The sequence below is a fragment of the Bos indicus genome, chromosome 22 (genome assembly GCF_029378745.1).
Source record: "Bos indicus isolate NIAB-ARS_2022 breed Sahiwal x Tharparkar chromosome 22, NIAB-ARS_B.indTharparkar_mat_pri_1.0, whole genome shotgun sequence".
Classification (NCBI taxonomy): Eukaryota; Metazoa; Chordata; class Mammalia; order Artiodactyla; family Bovidae; genus Bos; species Bos indicus.
In genome coordinates this window covers 40839106-40862861 of record NC_091781.1, presented here as the reverse complement: position 1 = coordinate 40862861, position 23756 = coordinate 40839106, and the positions used below count along the sequence as shown (strand labels likewise).

The following is a 23756-nucleotide window of genomic DNA, read 5'->3' as shown; positions in this document are numbered from 1 at the left end:
AGCTGCTTACCTTCAACACCCCCTGAAAGGAGTTGAGGGTGGAGAGCAGAAATGAGGCACTCTATGCTCAAGGGAAAACCCGGTGAGACAGGTCCTCAGAGAGTTAAATGCTTTTAAGAGCTGATTTTATGAATCCAATTTGTGTATCTCCTGTATCTAGGAAAGCACTAAAATCCTTCATGGTGATGACTGTTCTTCGTGACTAGCAAAACTTCACAAGACTAGTAGAAACTTCCTGGAAAAATATGTGCTTGATTGCATGAACTCCCCCTTCACAAAAATCTCATATATACTGACCTGCCCCCTGCCCCTTTGGAGCAGTTTCTCAGAGCTGTCTAAGGTGTGGTCTCCTGGGCTGCAGTCCTCATTTTGCCCCAAATAAATCTCAACTCTCATGTTGTACACTTTTTTAAGTTGACAACAGCATACAATCTTTCTTAGGGAACTAGATATTTAAACACTAACACTTCAACTTAAAAAGTTAGAGACACTTTTCATTTTTCTTAAGTAGAAAACTGAGTCATCTTGGTTCAATGAGAGGAAGCTTGGCATGCCATTTACTCCAGCATTCAAGGCAGGTCATTATATTAAAAAAAAAAAGAAAGAAAGAAAAAAGCTACCATAAGTATATTTAAGTCATTGGGACATGATTTTGTATAATCAGATAATATCTTAAAAGATACACCTATTTACTGTCACAATAAACCACCTGGTAAGTTTGAGAGAGCCATTTTTAGAGGTCAGAATGTGCCTAGCTTTCAGAACACCTGGTATAAAAAACTCTTAACAAACAACAAAATTAAGGAAGATTGATTTGCATGGCAGAAGAACTCTCAGGTTACAGAAAGAAAAAAAAACCTGCATTTGTATATTTGAATTTACAGTATCATCATTAATATATAACCTTTAAGAGATACAAAAGCAGCCACATCAATAACAACAGCTACAATTTATGGAGCAATTCATGTGGTCCAGGCACTATGAATCTATATATTTATTATTTCATTTAAGCCTCACAGCACTCCCATGAGTTAGGTGATCTTGTTACTTCCCTTTAAAAATGAAAACAATGGGACTTAGAGGAAATTCTCAAGGTTACATAACTTTGTTGGAAAAAGATAATAAAGCAAAAATAAATTTTAATATTTAAAAGGCTTTAGAGGAGTGCTACCATGAATATTTACATACTTTCACATACGTCAAAGTTCAATCTTTGACTGCAGAAGTATTTTCCATCTTTTCAGATATCTTTTAGAAATAAAAAACAATCATCAAATTATTATCCTTACCAGCTTTCAACCACTCTGAGCCTTTTGAACTGATAAGGGAAAGACGGAGGGATGTTTCTTAAGGTGATTTCATTCATCATATGGTATCCACTAGAGAACAGGGAACTAGCAATGTCTGGGTTCAAGCACGACTAGAAGCTTTATAATCTCAAAAGCATTTACCAGTTCCAGTCACTTCCTAGTTCTACCATGCCAGCAGGATGGTAACCACACAGCAAAAGAGTTTCACAATGGTTTCTGGTATTTATTTTCAGGACCAAGAACCTTACATCATTTGAAAAGCCATGATGTATGACAGAACTAAATAGTTCATGATTAACACCTTGGTGCTTGATGTCATACAAAAAACAATTCTACATTTTCCAAATATTCTGTTCTTGTGACTTGCCACCAAGCTTTTTTTCCAACTTAGCAGAGCTGTGCTAAATTGCTTAAGGAAGAATATAAGGATAAAAAAATACTATTATATACAAAACAACAAAAAACAGATGTATTGCACTCCATAGATGCAATTTCAAAGAACAGGGAAGAGACTGGATTTAAAAGTACCTGCCTGCATTAACTTACCTTCCCTGTTTTAATTTAATTTTCGATATCTGAGATGCCTGCGTTTACTACTGTGCTCAGTCACTCAGTCGTGTCCAACTCTTTGCCACCCTGTGGACTGTAGCCCAACCAGGCTCCTCTGTCTATGGAATTTTTCAGTCAAGAATACTGCAGTGGGTTGCCATTTCCTCCTCCAGGGGATTTTCCCAATCCAGGGATCAAACTTGGGTCTCCTGCATTGACAGGAGGATTCTTTACCAGTGCCACCTGGGAAGTCCCGTGTTTAATATCAGGCCTTCCTAAACCAGACTTCCACAACCTTAACTTACCAGGATTGTTGGCATACACAACCATTATTCTTTTTCTGTCCAAGTGGATAGACAAAAGGCCTCGACTAAATGGATAGACTAAGTGAGAACTGTTCTGTGAGTATGGTCTGTTCCAAAGACCCAGAGTAACCACAATCGCAGGTCCACAGAGTAACCACAATCGCAGGTCCACAGAGTAACCACAATCGCGGGTCCACAATTGTGTCTGAAAATGTTTCTCAAAAGCCTAGAAGTGCACTGTCCAGTATCATACCTGGTAGCCACAAGTTGCTATTTCTATTTAAATTTCATCAAATAATTAAAATGTCATTCTTTGGTCAGACTAGCTATATTTCAAATTTTCAATAGGGATATATGGCTTAATGGCTACTATATGGAGGGATGGCACAAATACAGTTCCACTAAACTATTCTGGCCTAGAGTAACATTTCCTCACTTGCTACTTTAACCAGGGTTTATGTCAAGACCAGTCAGCAGGTTGGGCTCACATGTCAACACTGGTCACTTTGAATTGGCTTCCCTGAGGAGGAAAAAACTGCACTGCCTGAAACAGTGATGTCTCTCTGGGTCATAGTGCTGGGACATTAGGCACATATGTCAAACAAGACCTCTAAAGACCTTCTATTAGCAGGTCTTTATATAAATATAAAACCACCAAATATCGAAAACTAAGACTAATAGACCTCAGAGATTATCCATGTCTCTCCATGGGCCACTTTCAAAATAAGCATGAAAAAAGTTTTTCCCCCAGGCACTTACAGTTAAATAAAGTTTTTATATATTTTAAATATATAAAATATATTTAATATATACAAACTTTTAAATAAAGTTTTATATTATACCAACCCTAATCACAATCTGGGCTTGCCTGGTGGCTCAGTCAGTAAAGAGTCTGCATGCAATGCAGGAGACTTGGGTTCAGTCCCTGGGTCAGGAAGATCCCCTGGAGAAAACGGCAACCCACTCCAGTATTCTTGCCTTGAGAATCCCATGGACAGAGGAGGCTGGTGGGCTACGGTCCATGGGGTCGCAAAGAGTTGCACGTGCTCTACTGACGAACACTTTCACTTTCAGAATCACAATCTAGGTCGAATCCAAGACAGAGCAGTCTAACTAATTAAGTCAGAAAATACTCTACAAAAGGGTAATAGAGACAAACTGATAAATTTTTTAAAATTCATGTTTACCTCTAAATAACACTCCTCTTTTTTTCTGTTGAGTAAACAACTGTGCCACTGGTAACAGCTCTAACCTAGCGTTCATATTCTTCCCTGACAGAACTCAGTAATCTCATCAGAGTTTTTTTTCTCCTAAGGAATCATTTTAGGGTCCTCTGACTCCAAAAGGCCTCTCGTAAACCACACAGAACTGTGCACAGCATATCAAATGCAGCATCTGGTCTAGCATGTGGAATTAGGCAGAGAATGAGCAATCGGGCCTCTAGCTATCAGTGGCAATCATCTTCCCAGACACCGCCTCCACTCCCTGCGACACCAGCTTTACCTGCCAGAGACCTCATGCTGATGTCACAGTTACCTGGTCAAGTCAAATTTAGCAGTACACGAGCATCAAGAGCAACATTTCTCCTTTCGTGTTGTCATTCACTATCTACTTTGGAGGCAGACGCTCCATTCATTATCTACTGCAAGTCTAAACCGTTTGAGTTGCATTACTAAAATGAATTGGCAGTCAAAACAAAGTAATGAGGATGTATACTGACAGGAAAGTAGGTAGGGACTAGGGGTCTCTATTGTGCTGAATTTCCAGTGAAGGCTTAAAACTTCGATGACGTCAGAGTGGTGTAGTTTATTTCAGCTGGGACCACTGGGTGAGATTTCATTTCATTAAGGCCTGAAGCACTTGCCAGTCATGGCTGTGACTGGTAATAAACCATCGGTCACTAGGAACTTGAATTAGGTATTCCTGTGTCTAAATCTCTACATCAGTTGTTCTCAACCAAGGGCCCATTCTCTTCCTTTCTCGCCCCTTAGCAGTATTCAGCAATGCCTACTAACGTTTTTGCTTGAGGGGCTGCTGCCAACTAGTGAGTCGAGATCAGAGATGCCGTTAAACATCCTGCAATGCACAGGAAACCTCCCTTCACAGCAAAGAATAATTCAGCCCAAAATGTCACTAATTCCAAGCTCGAAAATCATACCCTGAGTCTATGCATGGTCTCTATCATTTATTTGATTTTTTAAGGATTTAACAATTTGCATGGACATGCACTCCTGTCAGGAGGGGAGATTCCTTCTGTCCATTCACAGATTTCAAAAGCTTAACAAAGTCACTGCTACAATTGGTAAAAAGATACATCTATTAGTAAAAATATTTTTCATTGTGGGCTATTTTACCATTTGTTCAATCTTCTCTCCCTAACTAATTAATAGGCTAATTTAATTTTTAATCTATCATTTGCATTTAAATATTGTTGGATCAAGTCCTTACTGCCAAAAAGACATTCATTACTAAAAACCAGAATATGACCATCTTGACAAACAAGATATTTTCTGGAAAAATGTCAAAATTGCCTTATAATTTTAGAGAAAGTTTTTTTTTAAGTTCTAGAAGTACTACTTAAAAATAATGCCTTACACATTTCTTAAAAGTTCATAGCAGAAATGATGGCATAAAGCATAATTAAGTGGTATTAAGTTATTACTCATCTTTGAGAGAATCCAACTATAGTTGGAAGGTTTGGTATCTCTGTGCCTGTTCAAGAATTGGGTAGAGTATTTTTCTCCCACATGTGCTACAGAAGGTTAAAGAGAACACACAGCAGTTAACCCCTAATCGTTGATTTGTCCTGTTTTTGCTAGGTCATTTTCTTACCATGTGAGAATCAGTGTTATGTACACACATATGTGGCACATACACATATGTACAAAGAATGAGAATCAATATTCCTCAGCACTTTCTACCACTAAAGGCATAATTAAAACCTGGCAACATGCTGTGTTCACCTGTTACAACTTTCTTTGTCCTAAGCCTTTAGTAGGATTACCAGTAAAAGAAAATATCACAGCTTTAACTGCAGAAGAAAATGTTTGCACTTTGAAGGTAGGGTCTAAACCCTCAATAATAATTGAATACACCAGACTAAACTATTCACTGAGAAAAAAATGACACCGTGTATGTGCTGTCATCTCCAAACCTCACTTTTTCTCTGAATTTTCAAATTATTTCATAAAATACCAGTCATGAGTAAATAAATAAAAGTGACTCCAAGATACCTTTATCTGGTTCAGATGTAAGTTCTGATGTGTATGATATATTATATTTATCTTAAAAGTAGGAACTACTTCAGAAGGAACCTGGATCTTCCAATGTGGGAAAATAAAATGGTACTGAAGAATTACTTACAGGGCAACAACGGAGAAACAGACATAGAGAACAGACTATGGACATGGGGAGAGGGGAAGAGAGGGTGAGATACACAGAAACAGTAACGTGGAAACTTACTTACCATATGTAAAATAGATAGCCAGCAGGAATTTGCTTTATGGCTCGGGAAACTGAAACAGGGGCTCCATATCAACCAAGAGGGGTGGGATGGGGAGGAGATGGGAGGGAGGCTCAAAAGGGAGGGCATATATGTCTACCTATGGCTGATTCATGTTGAGGTTTGGCAGAAAACAGCAAAATTCTGTAAAGCAATTATGCTTCAATAAAAGATAAATTAATTTTAAAAAATCAATATTTTATGTGTGGATTCTGATGTCACAGTAGAAAAAGAAAACCTGCAAAGAGGAAGCAGGCTTTCACTCATATAAAATTTGCCAAAGGATAGCTCCATTTTGACTCACTATGGAACCTAATTACAAAATCTTACCAAAAAAAAAAATCACCACTTTAAACCAAGGTAGCCCCTCAGCACACTCAAAAGATACACAATTGTTCAAAAAATGAAAACGAACTTGCTATTCATTTCCCAAGTACATATAACACATCAAGACAAACCGGGTGTGAGAGAACAAAGCTAGAAAGCAGTTATATACTAGCAAAAAAAAAAAAAAAAAAAAACCCAAAATCCCAGACATCATTTAAATGAAAACCTGTTGTCAAGAGTCTAATTTTATGCTCAATGCATTCTCCTCCTTCTCCTCTATGCAGCTTTTAAATATGCTCATCTTGCTGTTAATTGCTCAGTAATGGACATAGCTTTCTAAGCAAAACCCTATTATTACAGCAAATAAAAATGAACAGGTAAGCTGTTAACATAACAGGCTCTTGTTACAGTTAAAAAGAAAAAAAAAAATCAAGCAAAATAACATTTCCTATATAACCAACATCTAGCCTACCCTGGTGTCCTACACATGCCTACTCTTCATTCTGCAACTTAAGGAGGAACAGAAGTGAGAAATATCCTCTCCAGCCGACTGAAAATACAAGGCAGCCATTAAGTCTTGTGACCACAAGCCAACCAGCCTCGGTGGAGAGGTATCCACTGAGGATGAAGCTCTCAAATCCTCAGTAACTTTTGACATGCCTCAAATAACCCACAAAATACAGAATACATAGGTCTATGTATGATGAAGGTGAAAGTGGAGAGTGAAAAAGTGGGCTTAAAGCTCAACATTCAGAAAACGAAGATCACAGCATCTGGTCCCATCGCTTCATGGGAAAGATGGGGAAACAGTGGAAACAGTGTCAGACTGTATTTTTTGGGGCTCCAAAATCACTGTGGATGGTGACTGCAGCCATGAAATTAAAAGACGCTTACTCCTTGGAAGAAAAGTTATGACCAACCTAGATAGCATATTCAAAAGCAGAGACATTACTTTGCCAACAAAGGTTCGTCTAGTCAAGGCTATGGTTTTTCCAGTGGTCATGTATGGATGTGAGAGTTGGACTGTGAAGAAGGCTGAGAGCCGAAGAATTGATGCTTTTGAACTGTGGTGTTGGAGAAGACTCTTGAGAGTCCCTTGGACTGCAAGGAGATCCAACCAGTCCATTCTGAAGGAGATCAGCCCTGGGATTTCTTTGGAAGGAATGATGCTGAAGCTGAAACTCCAGTACTTTGGCCACCTCATGCGAAGAGTTGAGTCAATGGAAAAGACTCTGATGCTGGGAGAGATTGGGGGCAGGAGGAGAAGGGGATGACAGAGGATGAGATGGCTGGTTGGCATCACTGACTCGATGGACGTGAGTCTGAGTGAACTCCGGGAATTGGTGATGGACAGGGAGGCCTGGCGTGCTGCAATTCATGGGGTCACCAAGAGTCGGACACAACTGAGCAACTGAACTTAACTGATACAATTCTTAAATGTAATAGTAAAATCTATACTTCTGGGCCAGTAAATAAAAAGCAGTCCATCTGAAAGCTTAATTTTATAGTATTTAATTACCACACTTTAGAGATAAAGATGCAGAAGACAAAAAGAAGAGAAGAAAACAGCAGCTCTGAACAGTCATATACATGGTTATATATATGTTAGTTATCCTAAAGGCATGTAGAGCACAATTCTTGAGTTAAATGTTAACGTGATTTTACAGTATTACTCTAAGAGGTCACCTTGAATTTCTTCAGTGCTCTGGGAAAACTGTAAAAGGTTGTGAGTATCCTTCTTTACATGAAATAATAGAAATAATAACTAACCTGGACTTCCCTGGTGGTCTAGGGATTAAGAATCTGCCTGCCAAAGCAGGGGACATGGGTTTGATCCCTGGTCTGGCAAGATTCCACACAATGCAAGGCAACTAAGCCCAAGCACCACAACTACTGAGCCCAGATACCACAACTGATGAAGCCCGCTTTCCCTAAAGCCCATGCTCTGCAAGAGAAGCCTCCACAATGAGAAGCCCAAGCACTGCAACTAGAGTAGCCCCCTGCTCTCCACAGCACATAACTAACCCTCCAGTGCTAATGATGTAGCTGGTGATGCTATACATGTGCTAACTCAACCCTAGGTTACACGTGAGGAAACTGAGCCGTGGGGCAAGTAACTTGGTCAGAGGCACCCAACAAGCATGCAGCAGAGCCAAGATTTAAGGCAGGAAGTGTGGTGCCAGAGACCATGCCTATTGGTCTCTTCTGCCTCCAGAAGATCCCCTCCCTTCCCACATTCTTCGTGCTCCCCCATCCTCCCATTGTTTGCTTAGCACCAAACAGCCAGGATCCACAGCCATCATGTGTGAGCTGCACATTTGTCAAGAATCACTGTTCTGGCAGCACATTGAGCGGTTCAAGGACTTAGAACACCATGAAACAAGTCAGCAGTAATGATAAGGCAGTAACTCTTCAAGGGCAACCTCACCTTACAGTGTCCATAAAAGCATCTGCAGTTATTGTACTATTCCCTTATTCCTCTTCCTACACACCATCCCTATCTCAGCAGAAACCACTGACTGCCCTGCCCACTCCCTCAAATACCCAGAGAACAAGAGCCACACAGTTTTTGGTAAACAGCAATCTTTCTTCCAGCTGTCATGACCTCGAGGTCCACTTCTTGTCTTTTCTTCAAGCAATGTCTTGTGTTCTACACACTGCTACCATCACAGTATACAAGGCCGAAACCACTAATCTAAAACCCAGGACTCTACCTGCAAAAGACTAGCACCCAACAAACCAACAAGCCCACAGCCTCACTAAGGAAGGGCCTATTATGCACCACAGTGGTGCAGGGGTAAAGGATCTACCTGCCAATTCAGGAGACGAAAGAGACATGGGTTCGATCCCTGGGTGGGGAAGATCCCCAGGAGTAGGAAATGGCACCCCCCTCCAGTACCCTTGACTGGATTCTTTGGACAGAGGAGCCTAGCGGACTACAGTCCATGGGGCCACAAAGAGCTGGACATGACTCAGCATGCACACAGGCACTGTGTACCGCAGGCAATAAATGGCACACGCCTGACATGCATCCACAGTCCTTTACATCAGAACCACCTGCACTACAAGCATGAGTCCCCTGCGGGTTTACAAAGGATAAGCAATATGTCCAAGACTTCCCGGCGAAACGGGGTTGAAGGCAGGATCATAACCAGGATTCTGTTCTAGAAAATCCATACTTGATAACACTGTTCTCTCCCCTCCTTTGTCTAAGGATATCTTATTTACTCTTCAACTTCTTTCCCACTTGTCTGCATTCTCCTTGGAGGCAGTGAGTATGCTTTCTCACCCGCACATCTATTATACTCCCTAAGATGGGTGCTGAACAATCAAAACACGAGAGGCCAGCACTTAGCACCCCTAAGCACCTAAATGGTTATGGTACAAATGGATGTGCACAGATTAGGGTTAATAGTAGAATTATAATCAGTACAGGGTAGTATTAGAAATAATATATTTAGAATACTAATAGAGACACTGAATTTAACTTATGTCTAAAGCATTGTTATACAACAAGAGCCCTGAGTTTCCAGTTTTTTGTCACCTTCCTATCTCTGTCCTCACTCTTCTCCATCACTATCTCTGTCTCTTTCTGCTTCTTTCTTCTCTCCATTTTTCTCAGTCTGTCTGGTTCATACACCATCACAGTTGCCACTAGTCACTGAAGCTACTACATTAACAAACCATACACCTGGTCAACAGTCTCATGAAATATTCTTCACATTTGAGATAAAACCCTACTGTGTAGATCACAACAAACCGGAACATTCTTCAGGAGATGGGAATACCAGACAGCCTGATCTGCCTCCTGAGAAATCTGTGTGCAGGTCAAGAAGCAACAGTTAGAACTGGACATGGAACAACAGATTGGTTCCAAATCGGGAAAGGAGTACATCAAGGCTGTATATTGTCACCCTGCTTATTTAACTTCTATGCAGAGGACATCATGCAAAATGCCAGGCTGGATGAATCACAGCCTGGAATCAAGACTGCTGGCAGAAATATCAATAAACTCAGATATGCAGATGACACCACCCTTATAGCAGAAAGTGAAGGGGATCTGAAGAGCTTCTTGTTGAAAGTGAAAGAGGACAGTGAAAAAGTTGGCTTAAAACTCAACATTCAAAAAACTAAGATCATGGCATCAGGTCCCCTCACTTCATGGCAAATAGATGGAGAAACAATGGAAACAGTGACAGACTTTATTTTCTTGGGCTCCAAAATCACTGCAGATTGTGATTGCAGCTATGAAATTAAAAGCCACTTGCTTCTTGGAAGAAAAGGTATGACCAACCTAGACAGCATATTAAAAAGCAGAGACATTACTTTGCCAACAAAAGCCCATCTAGTCCAAGATATCGTTTTTCCAGTAGTCATGAATGAATGTGAGAGTTGGACTATAAAGAAAGCTGAGCACTGAAGAATTGATGCTTTTGAACTGTGGTGTTAGAGAAGACTCTTGAGAGTCCATTGGACAGCAAGGAGATCCAACCAGTCAATCCTTAAAGCAATCAGTCCTGAATACTCATTGGAAGGACTGATGTGGAAGCTGAAATTCTAATACTTTGGCCACCTGATGTGAAGAACTGACTCCTTGGAAAAGACCCTAATTTCTGGGAAAGATTGAAAGCAGGAGGAGAAGGGGACAACAGAGGATGAGATGATTGGATGGCATCATCAACTTGATGGACACAAGTGTGAGCAAGCTCTGGGAGTTGGTGATGGACAGGGAAGCCTGGCGTGCTGCAGTCCATGGGGTCAGAGAGAGTCGGACACGACTGAGTGACTGAGCTGAAATGAATGGTACTGATATGATAAAGAGCTCACCTCAACTGCACCTCAGGTAGCTTTCTGCACAAGACACGTTCCCTAGGCTAAGTGGCCCTAAACCTGAAAACACGTGATGCCTTTCCATCTCTCCAATATATATATGTGTGTGTATATATATATAGTCTGAATGTGCCCACACAAAATTCACATGTTTGGATCTGTGCAACCGTTATGATAGTGTTAGAAAACAGAGCCTTGGGAGGTGATTAGGTCATAAGGGTTGAGTCCCCATGGATGGATTAGTGCTCTTATAAAAGAGATCTCACAGGGTCTTCCCTGGTGGTCCAGTGGTTATGAATCTGCCTTGCAAGGTCATGGATTTGATCCCTTGCTGGGGAATTCTGCAGGATGTGGGGAACATCTCACATGCTGCAGAGTAACTAAGCCCTCACACTGCAACTCCTAAGCCCACGCACTCTAAACCCCATGCACCACCACAGAAGATCTTGATTGACAAAACAAAGACCTGATGCGACTAAATAATGAAGATTTCACAGATACCTCACGGAGCTCCCGAGATGCTTCCAACGTGAGGACACAATGAGAAGTCTGCAGCACAGAAGAGGGCCCTTACTCAACCATGCTGCCACCTTGATTTCGTGCTCCAAACCTCTACAACTGTGAGAAATACATTTCTTTTGCTCATAAGCTAGTCTGTGATATTTTGTTACAGCAACCTGAACAGACTGAGACCTATATGCACTGATACACAGTTACATTCCTTTGGAACACTATGACATCTTTACATAATAATACAGCTCACTCTACACACCAGTTCTTATTCTGAAAGTTTTCCACACACCCTCTCATGGAAGCTGTCTCCAAATTTCTACAGGGACTACTATCATCTGCTTGTGACAGATGAGGAGGCCGAGGTGCCGAGTGGCTCCGTAACTATCCCAAAGTCACAAGGTTACCAAGTGGAAGATACTCATTCCTAGAACCCACTTTCTGAACCCAGTTTCCTGCAGCACCACTCTGGCTGCTTTTGGTCAACCTGGTGGTACTCTGTGTGGCAGGAAGTTCCTCACTGAGAATTACCCCAGTTTCCACCGCACTGGGACAGCGTCATGCTTGTGTAGGTGCTACATTTAGTAATTCATTTGCATTCACTAATTGGTTTTCTATATAAGATGTTGGCTAAGTGTGGTCCCTAGGCCAACAGCATCAGCATCAATTGGGACTGGACTAGAAATGCACATCTTCTGGCCCCTTCCCAGACCTGCTGCATCACAAATCTGGGGCTGGTCCCCAATCGTGTCAGACTTAATAAGCCTTCCAGGTAATTCTGATGCACGCTAGAGTTTGAGAATTACCACTCTCCCCCCACATTTACTGAATGTTTTAGGTAATGGTCTCTTTGAAGTCTCACTGTCAGAAATGAGGATAGAAAATGCACTGTGAGGCATCCTGCTTCACAACACCCAGGGGCACATTCTGTCTACAATTCCTCACACTGTCACCTGTCCTCACACATTAGGCTTTCTGCTCATGATTTCCAAATTATAACCACCTAACAGCTTCTAAAATGAGTGTCTGGCTTGGCAGATTTTAAAATGCTACAAAAATAAGTATCTCTGCTTCAAGATAGGGCTCATCCAATGCAAACAAGAGGCAAGGCCACAGCTGACCCATCATTCGACCTGTGAAAGCCAATTAATTAGCCCTCAACATAAGTATCATATTTATGTGCCAAATATGGTCTATAATGAGATCCTTACCATGCAACCATATTTCAAGCAATCGTTCAATTAAGTCAACACTTAATTACAGTCATTTCCTTCATTATTTATTCACTAGCCTACAATACACCTGTCAAAAGAAACACTTCTTGCTTGCTTGTCTCCTTCCTCGAGTCCTGTGTATACCTCCACCAACCCCACCTCCCTATTTTCTCTCTTAAGCACCACACACATTCTTGGGGACTTGGAGGCTACTGAGATGGCTGACCATCTCTAGTGGTTGGTGGAGACTTTGATCTGTTCTACTGAGAACCCTTTTCATACATTCTCATAGTACATCTGTCAGCTGCAATTAGGGGGTTGCAGAGCTGTTGGTGATCAAGTGACATTTGCTCTAAGCATTGTCACTTTGAAGAATACCCAAGAAGCACAAGAAAAATCAATATAATTACAAGTCATCAGCTTCAGATTTGATTCACTCACTTGCTTCAAAACTGCCAAATGAAAATAATTTCAATTTACCTGAGTAACAATAGATGGATATTAAAATGTTATAAAACCTTAATTTTGAATCTCAATTTCTAATATTAAAAAGAGGAAAAGCACTCAGTCCAATTTTCTCTAGTCAGAAAACTCTAATTCTTCACAAAATACTTGCAATTGAGGGCTTGCCTGATAACTCACTAATGTAAGTATTGAAATGGATGTTTTAAGCCAAATGCTTACTAAACTCTCTGCTGCTGCCTTTACAAAAAAATTTTTTTTTTAATTCTAATCACTGCATGGGACAGAAGGTGGCACCCAAATAAGGTATTATTTATTGACTTATTTTTGACAGAAATGAGTGTGTTTATTTGGAATTTAAATTTCACTGGTGATCCTGTATTTCATCTGGCCGCCCTGCCAGGAGCATTCTAGTTTACAATGAAATAATGTCTAACAGGAAGACAGTCAGCAGCAGCCTCAGTTTCATGATGAAGTACTGATAACCAGTGAGACATGCCTTCTTTGGAAGAAGAACAACACATAGCAAAAACTTATAAAACCATGGTCTATAGCAAAGTAGGAAAACAAACTCCCAAGGGAAAATAAATCATCATTCAAAGATCCTAACTGATGTGAACAGAACCCCACTAGGTTCCAGTATCCTCCTAAGTTCTTCACAGTTTGTATCACAGAGGTAACAAATCATCCTGAATGTCCTCCTTGGCGCAGAAGGGACTTGGGCCTGAGGGCGGGATCGTGAGTGAGCGATTTAGAATGGCTTTCCTGGTGATATACGAAAGTCGCCAGCCGATGGAAGGTACTGTGACACTCGGGACACACGTAGGGTTTGAGCCAAGAGTGGGTGCGTCAGTGAACACTGCGGTCCCCACTGTGGCTGAAGGGCTTGTCACAGAGCTCACACTGGAAAGCTTCTCCTGGGTGTGGGTCCTCTCATGAGCAGGCAGTGTGGAGATGCTGGTGAACTTCTTGGGGCACAGATCACAGCAGTATGGCTTCTTGCCTGTGTGGATCCACTGGTGAACCCAAAAATTTGAAGGCTGCATGAACCTTTGACACAAATACTGCATTTAAAGGAGCTCTTGCCTGCATGTGTCCTCTGGTGCAGAGTAAGCTGAGATTGATAAGGAAATTTCTTCTTGCATACCCTATATTCATAGGATGCCCTACCCCAGGTTTTTTTTCCATTAGGAAGACTGGTGGATCCCACAGTGCCAGGTGAACCAATGGAAAGAGACCCAAGTTTTCCTGAGAACTCTTTGTCCAAAGATGTGGTTTCTTCTTGACGCACTTCTTGGAATGTGGGGCTGTTGGTCCATTTCCTTTTGAAACATCTGTGACTCCTAAGAGAATGTCTTCTGAATCCACTGTTAGTTCAAACTTCTCCCTCAGGAGCCTTCAGAAGTCCAGGCTTTTCAGATTGATGGGTTCTTATCTCTTCCATGTCTCCCATCAAGTCCTTCTCCAAGTTCTCCTTGGGTGCCATACCCTCCATTTAACCTCTTTCAGGAATGGTCTTGGGCAAGGGACTTTTCTGGTCCTGCTGGCCCTTCTCTGGAGGTATAACACTGACCATAGACCAGGCCTCCCTGGATAGGTCTCTTTCATCATCCATGTCACTGAGCTCAACTTATAGTATCTCAACGTCTGAGTTTTGCACCAGAAATTCCTGTCCTTGTATACTGACTATGGTTCATTTCTTCAGTTTCTGCTTATTTTTTAGCACATCCCCCAGGTCTTTACAAGTCTCCACACCACTTTTTTTGACTAAGACCTGGCACTCCAGCAGCATGCAGATTATGAACCACTTCAGCACCAGCTTTTCCATCATCTACTCTTTGGTGTGAAGATCTGGCCTCAGCCACTGATAACAGAATTCACAAAAGTCTTCTCAGATCCTGGACGGGGCTGAATTTCTCCAAACTGCTAAATGTTCTGAAGCTAACATGCCATTTTTCAGGGTCACAGTCTGGCTTTTCCAGAAGTATGCCTTGGCGTGGCATGGATGCTGGTGACTGATGCAGGATGGCCTGGGACATTTCCATGACCCCAGAAAACCGTCTGGTCCTCAGCCATATTGATGAAGTAAACTTGCAACAGGACTCTGAGTAAACACTTCTAGCAGCTGGTGCCTAATTTTCTCCTATGGAAAGGGATTTCTTCTTTTCGTAAGCAATAGGGTCATTGTTCAGTTCAAAAGTCTCCTTGAAGCCCTCTTGCCTTCATTCTCCTTAGCTGGGGACTTGCTCTCAAACTGTGAATGTATTATTTATGATCAATTCAATACAGTGAATAGTTTGATTACCTGGTATTTGATTCTACTATGCTCACATTTTTTTTGTACCAACTGTTATGAAAAAAGATACGCTCGCAAAAGGAACAACTAAGGATGAGTTTCTTCAAAACTTAGAAACTAATCAGACAACTTCTAGCAGACAGTATGGGCCACTTCCAACCGATAAATGTGTACAACACATTGTTTAAAGAAAGACAAAGCCCAAAGGCTGCCCCATACAAATTTTGTTTCAGTTCAGTTCAGTTCAGTCGCTCAGTCGTGTCCAACTCTTTGTGACCCCATGAATCGCAGCACACGAGGCCTCCCTGTCCATCACAAACTCCCGGAGTTCACTCAGACTCACATCCATCGAGTCAGTGATGCCATCCAGCCATCTCATCCTCTGTCGTCCCCTTCTCCTCCTGCCCCCAATCCCTCCCAGCATCAGAGTCTTTTCCAGTGAGTCAACTCTTCGCATGAGGTGGCCAAAGTACTGGAGTTTCAGCTTCAGCATCATTCCTTCCAAAGAAATCCCAGGGCTGATCTCCTTCAGAATGGACTGGTTGGATCTCCTTGCAGTCCAAGGGACTCTCAAGAGTCTTCTCCAACACCACAGTTCAAAAGCATCAATAGTTCTTTATTTTAAATTGTCAACCTTAAAAATTCAAGAGACTGCACTGAAGATATGTAGATTTTCATCACCTCTTGGAAAACTGGTAACAGTGAGCTCTTCACTACATATGGCAACAGCTGGCTGACTTCACTCCACGCTTCCTGTCTGTTTTCCTGAGAGCCTCTGAGACTGTCATCCTACTTCTGTGTTCTGTGGTAGTTGGAGGAACATTATCTTATTATCAGCTTGGAGTCATCCAAGAAGATACTAAAAAGAGTTGGGACAGGCGGTAAACTTGGGAGAATTCACAGGAAAGAAAACGGTGAGTGAAGGCGGGGTCCCTTAGGATATAGTTATGGTGTAAACAAAGCCTCAGGAGGAAAGATGCTGGACGGACGTTCGGGGCGAGGTCAAACAGTGAGTGGGCTGGTTGGTCTGACTGGCTGAGGCGTAGCAATGGGAGTAGTACCAGGAAGGCTTGAGAAGACTAGAGGGTGACTGAAGAGAGCCTCGGATGCCAACTCAAGGAGCTTCTGGGACATTGTCCAAGTTACAGCTTTTAACTTCTTTTTGAGAAACAAATCAGCTCACTCTGCATGCAATTTCAGTGTATTTAAATGCCCACTTAAGCGTGGACAACATGCGCCACCTAACAACCCCTGATCTTTTCAGTCAAGGAGTAACATTTATTAAATACTATAGTAACCTGGCAGCAATGGTGCCCAAACTCAAGGCGGCCTGGCAATGGGAGCACAGAGAGCATTTGGCAAGGAAGGAGAAAGGCTAAGGCGCAACAGACAGTTGTTAAGCACACAGGCACCCAAGTGCTGGGCTGTGTTCACATTCTGACACTACCAACTCTAAGTCCCACAGTCTTCTACAGGTCATTTAATATCTCTGAGCCTCAGTTTTTTCATCTCCAATGGAGGAAATAGTACCTACATAAGAGGACTGTTATGAGAATTAAGTGAGGTGATATACTTTATGTTGTAGCTGTTCAGTCACTAAGTCATATCAGCTTTTTGGGACCCCATGGACTGCAGCATGCCAGGCTCCCCTGTCCTTCACTCTCTCCCAAAGTTTGTTCAAACTCATGTCCATTGAGTCAGTGATGCTATCCAACCAACTCATCTTCTGTCACTCCCTTCTCCTCCTGCCCTCAATCTTTCCCAGTATCAGGGTCTTTTCCAATGAGTCAGTTCTTCGCATCAGGTGGCCAAAGTATTGGAGCTTCAGCTTCAGCATCAGTTCTTCCAATGAGTATTTAGGACTGATTTGCTTTAGGATTGACTGGTTTGATCTTGCTGTCCAAGGGACTCTCAAGAGTCTTCTCAGGCAACACAATTCAAAAGCCTCAATTCTTTGGTGCTCCCTTTATGCATACACTTTACAGATACATAGAATAGTTCCCAACACAAAGAGCTCAAAAAAATATTAGCTGTGCTGCTGCTTTCAACATCATCCCCACCACTACCACTTAAGAAATGGCACTGAGTCCTGAAAGATGGTGTCTGAACTTTCGTCTATGATCTTGGACATAGAAATGTAAGTAAACAAATGAGCTGATTCATGTCAATGTATGGCAAAACCACAACAATATTGTAAAGTAATTAGCCTCCAACTAAAATAAATAAATTCTTTAAAAAAAAAAAAAAACAAATGACAAACAGGTTGTGAGGTAAGAATATATACAGGACTCAGTTATCTTAGAAATGTGGGGGAAAGAGGTATTCAGAAGTATTCAAAGATCGCTGCATGAACCTACAGCTGGGTGATACAATAAGACAGGATAGAAAAGGTCAGAAAAGATGATCATCTTTGAAGAAGTCATATTTAAGGTGACAGCAGAATGATGGAATGCAACTATTCAGAAAGCAGTTGAAAAGGCAGAAATAGAATCCAGTGGAAAGAACTCAGACAAGAGGCAGATGTAACAGCTAGTGATGTTCGGTGAGATTAATTTCCACAAGATAAAGAGATAAGGAGCCACATCATCACGTCCATCATTACTAGGTAATTTTCACCGTGAGCTTCCCTGGTAGCTCAGTGGTAAAGAATCTGCCTGCCAATGCAGGAGATATGGCCTAGGCCAGGAAGATCCCCTGGAGAAGGGGACGGCAACCCACTCCAGTATTCTTGCCTGGAGAAGCCCATGGACAGAGGCGCCTGGTGGGCTACAGCCCATGAGGTTGCAGAGTCGGATACAACTCACAAGGAAACAACATTCACTATATGCGCCAACGGCCCTAAGCATTTCACATGGTCTGTCTCATTCAGCCCTCAGCATAACCGCCTCCCCATCTTATAGATGAAGATGCTGAGGAGGAGAGAGGTTAGGTGCCAGCTTCTAGGCAGTACAGATGAAAACTAAAATCCAGAGCCCTGACTCTTTTCTACATGTCTTCCCATAAAGGGAAAGAGAAACCCTACATGAGTTTATAGGCAAAGAGAAAGATATATGATGTCAAGAGGTGAAAGTGACTGAGTAATGCCTCGGAGAAAGAAGGCAGGTCATGAGTTTACGAGCAGTGAGCAAGCCATCACAAGGCTCACCTGTGCTCTGAACACAGAGAAAAACGTGAAAAGAAGAGGAGGAGGAGGAGGAGGAGGGAGGGTCAGGGGGCTAAAAGGCTGACAGGTAGACTTGGTAAGTTGAACTCTAGTTACAAAAGCAGCTCATCCCAAGACCAAGTGCCAGTCTCCATTAGAACGTAGAACAAGCGGCAGGATTTAATTTGCCCAGTTTCACACACACACAAAAGAAGTGGGTACCTGAATTCTGAATTCACATTCATTTACAATAGAATTTGGGAATTACCTGTTGTCCTTTTCACCAGCTTGGACAGAGGTATCATATTTTGCTTGGAAGGTTGTCAATGTTTAGAATTTATCCTTATAAAGACACTGGGCTCAGAGACACATGTCCTGTGGTAGCAAATAATACCAAGTCCACAATCACCACAACTAACACACCACTCAGCAACCACAACCACAAACCATACACAGCACCATACCGTAGCCACAGCAACAACTAACACAGAACAGCTAACACAGAGCTTACAACCCATCAGGCACCTCACTAATTGGGGCCAATACCCCATTTCATTTAATTTCACAGCTACCCCCTTGTGGCTAGTCCCATGGTAGGCCACATTTACAGATAATGACCTAAGGCTTAGTACACAATTAACATACTCAGTAAGTGGCCAAGACAAGTCAGTCTTTGAAACCAGTCCTATCTCCCTCTGCTACTCATCGTGTGACCTTCTTTTTGATATCTGGCTAAGTCCCTTGGAACTTGAAACATCTATTTATTCCATCAGAAATTTAAGAACTTATTTGTTCTGACAGCCACTACAGCATTATATAAAGTTCATGGTCGCCGTACATGCTCTCTGTCACTCACAGATAGGCATCTAGAGAAAGTGGCTATGTGGTGTGGGAAAAGAGAAAGCCGTCTTGCTCTCTGGCAAAGTTTGTAAAGAAGTGACAAAAAGAAAGAAAAAAATGTAACGAAGATTCTTCCTATGCTTTGAAAGAAGACAGTGCTTGGGGGAAAAAGAAAATACCACTTTTGTGCAGAATGGAATGATTGCAATTGCCAAGGACATTTTTGATTAGGAAATAAACACAAGATTAAATTATAGGTACTGAGTGAACGGAGGCAGACACAAAAGGTTACATATTGTATGCTTCCTTCTATGTGAAATATCCAGAATAGATGAATTCACAGAACCAGAGTACAGATCAGCGGTTACCAAGGGCTGGGCGGGGAGGAGGGTGGGGAGGAACTGTCCACTGGGTCAGGGGTTCTAGTCTGGAATGATGGAAATGTGCTGAAACTGGATGGAGACACTGATGGCAACAACACCTTGAAAGTACTAAACCCAACTCCAAAATGGTTAGTTTTCTATGAATTTCATTTCATTAAATTATGTTTAAAATGGGAAATGATTAAATTCTAGGATGTAGACTAATACAGGGGTCTTCCAGATTTTTTCCAGAACATTTTAAAAAATTACTATGAAAGATGAAAACCTTTTCTCTCTCATGTTTGAGCTCAATTTCAGGGTAAGTCAGGAAGCACTGTTTCCCTCCCTCCCTCTTTACCCCTCCCCAACAAAATCACATATACAAAAGGTACCATGGCGACAGTGAAACTTTTCTATGGGTTAAGCCAAAGCTACAATATAAGAATATAGGAAATGAATCACATGATTAAACCAACTCTGTACTTGGTGGCTCAGACGGTAAAACGTCGTCTACAATGTGGGAGACCTGGGTTCGATCCCTGGGTCGGGAAGTTCCCTGGAAAAGGAAATGGCAACCCACTCCAGTACTCTTGCCTAGAAAATCCCATAAACGGAGGAGCCTGGTATCCATGGGGTCGCAAAGACTCGGACATGACTGAGCGACTTCACTTCACTTCCACTTTACTGTGAAGATGGTACCCACTCCACTCCAAGGGTTCAAAGAGTAACTTCAACTGCAGGAAAGAAAGACTCCTTGAAAAACAATTTAGAGGAAGAGTTTAGTTTGTGATCTGTTTAAGTTCAGGTCTGACCAGCAGACACTGGGTCAGAGTTTAATACTCAAGAGGTGTATTGCAGGACAGAGAGGAAGAGGAGCCAGCAGGGACGGCAACTTCCAGATCATGAAGCAGGTCTGACTACTGTGAAGGAGGGGCAAAACGTAGTAGGTTTGGGAGAGAGGAGTCTCAAGCTCCTGAGTAATTTGAGAAAGGTTTGGCATGGCCCAGAAGAAGTTCTCGAGATAGTCATCCAAAGGAAGATGCTCATTTATCACAATTATAGGTGTGTTCTACTAGCTCACCAGGGTTCATTTAACAGCAGCAACTGGGTTTTTGAATCAATTTTGCTCCATAGATCTAAGCGGCACATTTTTGTAGAACTATATTTGCATATTTTCAAAGTCACTGTATGTATAGATTTGCCAGTGAGTGAGCTCTCTACGTCCTGCAGCAGTAAGAGACAGAAGGGTGTGACTAACTGAAAAGTGAAATTGATACCCAGTTTTATTTTAAGGAAAAGTTTCTGCAAGTTATCTCCTCTAAACCTGTGAGGTATATTGCTGAGTTGGGAGGGGAAAGAATACACACAGCAATGAAAGTATAATTGTCCACCTCCTAAGCAAAATTTCAGGCAGTGAAGAAGCTAACCAAATGAGCAAGTGAAAACCAAGGGTGTAAACCACAAACGACAAGTCAGATCCTGCACATCAAGTGTGGCAGTTAATTAGCATTAATTGCAAGTTTTACAAAGATATATGGATTTTTTTTTTTTTTTGGTCCATATAACCATATGTGGAACAGGGTCACTCACATGAAGTGTTAGCACTCCCCTATCCCAAATGAGTAATAAACCTGTTCTATTAGAGCAATATGAACATTTTATAATGTATCTGTCAGTTCTGTACTTACAATTTTTGTCTGAAATCTAGAGAGATACTTATGATATGTTAGAAAACTATTAAGCTTACCATGACCTAATAAATCAAATTACATGGGAGGAGTAAGATACCTGGAATCGGTCTATGTCATTTCACAGGAACCAAATTAAAGTATTATTTGCATAGTATATAGGCAGAAACAAAGTCTATGTTCAGGGAAAAAATCTGGATGTGTAACAAGAAAAGGCTTTAAATTTTAATACAAATAATAAAAGCATTTAAATATGCACAAATAAGTACATCCCTATATAATTTTAAAAATAAGATGGTTTAGAAGAGGAAAGTAAATACTGGGTTGGCCAAAAAGTTTGTTCAAGTTTTCTGTAACATTTATGGAAAACCTGAATGAACACTTTTGCCAACCCGATACTCTGCTTAACATGGAGTATTTTGAAAGCTAATGCTCATACATCTATTTGAGGTTGGATAATCAGTCCCTCTTCACTTTCTGTCACCTTTCCAGTCTTTGTAGGAATACTTTGCTAAACAGGAACTAAATAAACCACGTTAAAGTCATCTTAAAGTGTTTCATTTATATCCTAAGAAACAAAACATTTTGAATTGTTACAGTACCTTAAATTTAAGGGCTATTGAGGAAAGATCTCTGTGGAGTTTTGTTTTTCCAACAACATTATTTTTCCCCTAGTTTAAAGTGAATATGGACTTCCCTCGTGGCTCAGAGGTAAAGAATCCTCTTGCCAGTACAGGAGACATGGGTTCCATCTCTGGGTCAGGAAGATCCCCTGGAGGGGAAAATGGCAACCCACTTTGATATTCTTGCCTGAGAAATCTCATGGACAGAGGGTGGTGGGCTGTAGTCCATGGGATTGCAGAATCGGACATGACTGAGCGACTCAGTAATAACAACAAAGTGAATAGAACAGCTTCTTCAGTTCTTAGCCCTGTGATGAAGGAAATCATATCCTCCAATATTTTGTGAACACTACTTTCCCTCAAAGTTAAGTTCAAGGAGACAGATACTGAGACTATCAACTGCCTATGCGTTTACTGTCTCCCACTGTGACCAAAAGCCAGGATGCTGACTGCAATCTGATTACACATCTGTCTCACGCTGAGCTTTGGACTAGCTTCACCTGGGATCTGAAGAGTAGAAACACCTATTTCCTGGTCAGTAGTAGTCCAACAGTCATGCATACAATGGAGCAATCAAAAAGGTTAGACAGATGAATATCCCCTTTCAGAGGATAAATTACCTTTTCCTGGAAAATGATTATTGGCTGACAATGAGGTGGCAATTTACTTCCCTCCAGCCTATAATAAACAAAAATACAAAGTAGGACACCATTTACAACAGCTGTGTGGGTGATTATAATCACCTTTTAGCCTGGAAACCAGTCCCTATCTCGTCAGCTATGATACATAATTTTCCTAGCCTTGCATACCTTCCAAAAGAAAAGCTTTTGTACATTCTATCTCATCAGTCATTTTATATATATATATTTTTTTTTTTTTTTAACATTTCTATGCTTTCTAAAGTTTGCTTGGGCAAATTCTGGAAGATAGCGAAGGGCAGGGAGGCCTGGCATGCTGCAGTTCACGGGGTCACCAAGAGTCAGACATGACTTAGCGAATGAACAACTCCTTTCTAAAATGAGAGCTTTCATGTGTCTCAGCTTGGTAAGCTGTCCCTACCTCCCCCGATTGCCAGACTCTTCAGAGTTGGAGATTTCTTTTGAGGGAAACCCTGTTTCTCAGTTCGGAGCACCCTCTTGTTCCTGCCCTCAGGAAGGCAGTTCGGTTATGGGAACAGGACAAGAGAGCAATGATTGACCTGGCTGCTCTAGGAGGATAACAGCATTCAAGGTAGAAAAATAAATGTTCTTTTAGGTAGGACTGCTTCTTTCAGGGGTGGGAGGGGGGCTCTTGGTGATTTAAGAGACTAGACCGAAGCAGGAGACATTGCAACGAAGACTATGGCAGCAATTAGACAGCACAGGGATTTGGGAGTCGTCTCTAAGTGCTGTAATAAAGTAGGGAACAGTACATGTTGGGGATGTGGAGGAGATGGAAGAGACGCTGAATCAAAAGCACAGGGTGAGGACCCTGAGTCCTAAAAAGAGCTTGAGAAGAAGCTCCAGTGAAGAGGATGGCCTAGCTTGTGCCAGCAGACTTTGCATTGTTAGTGGATTCTGCTTCGTCACAGAATTACCCTCTGCTCTCTCAATACCTCCAGGAAAAAAAATCTCTTAGAAACAATCACTTTAGGTTGGTAATCTAGGGGACTGGAGGAAGAGGTAGAGATGTGCCTGTCACCAAAGGCTGAGTGGGGATGCCGGCCTGGACAAAGCAGGAATCTGGAACAAGAGGTGAGAAAAACGCAACAGGAGTGTGGACTTCTCTGGTGGTCCGGTGGCTTAGACTCTGTGCTC

The 23756-nt window shown here is 41.7% G+C and overlaps 1 protein-coding gene across 9 annotated transcripts in view; it reads right to left on the bottom strand.

Annotated features, from left to right (window-relative positions):
- Positions 1 to 23756, bottom strand: part of FHIT (fragile histidine triad diadenosine triphosphatase) — a 1527031-nt gene that overhangs the window by 670316 nt on the left and 832959 nt on the right. The window lies entirely within an intron of this gene.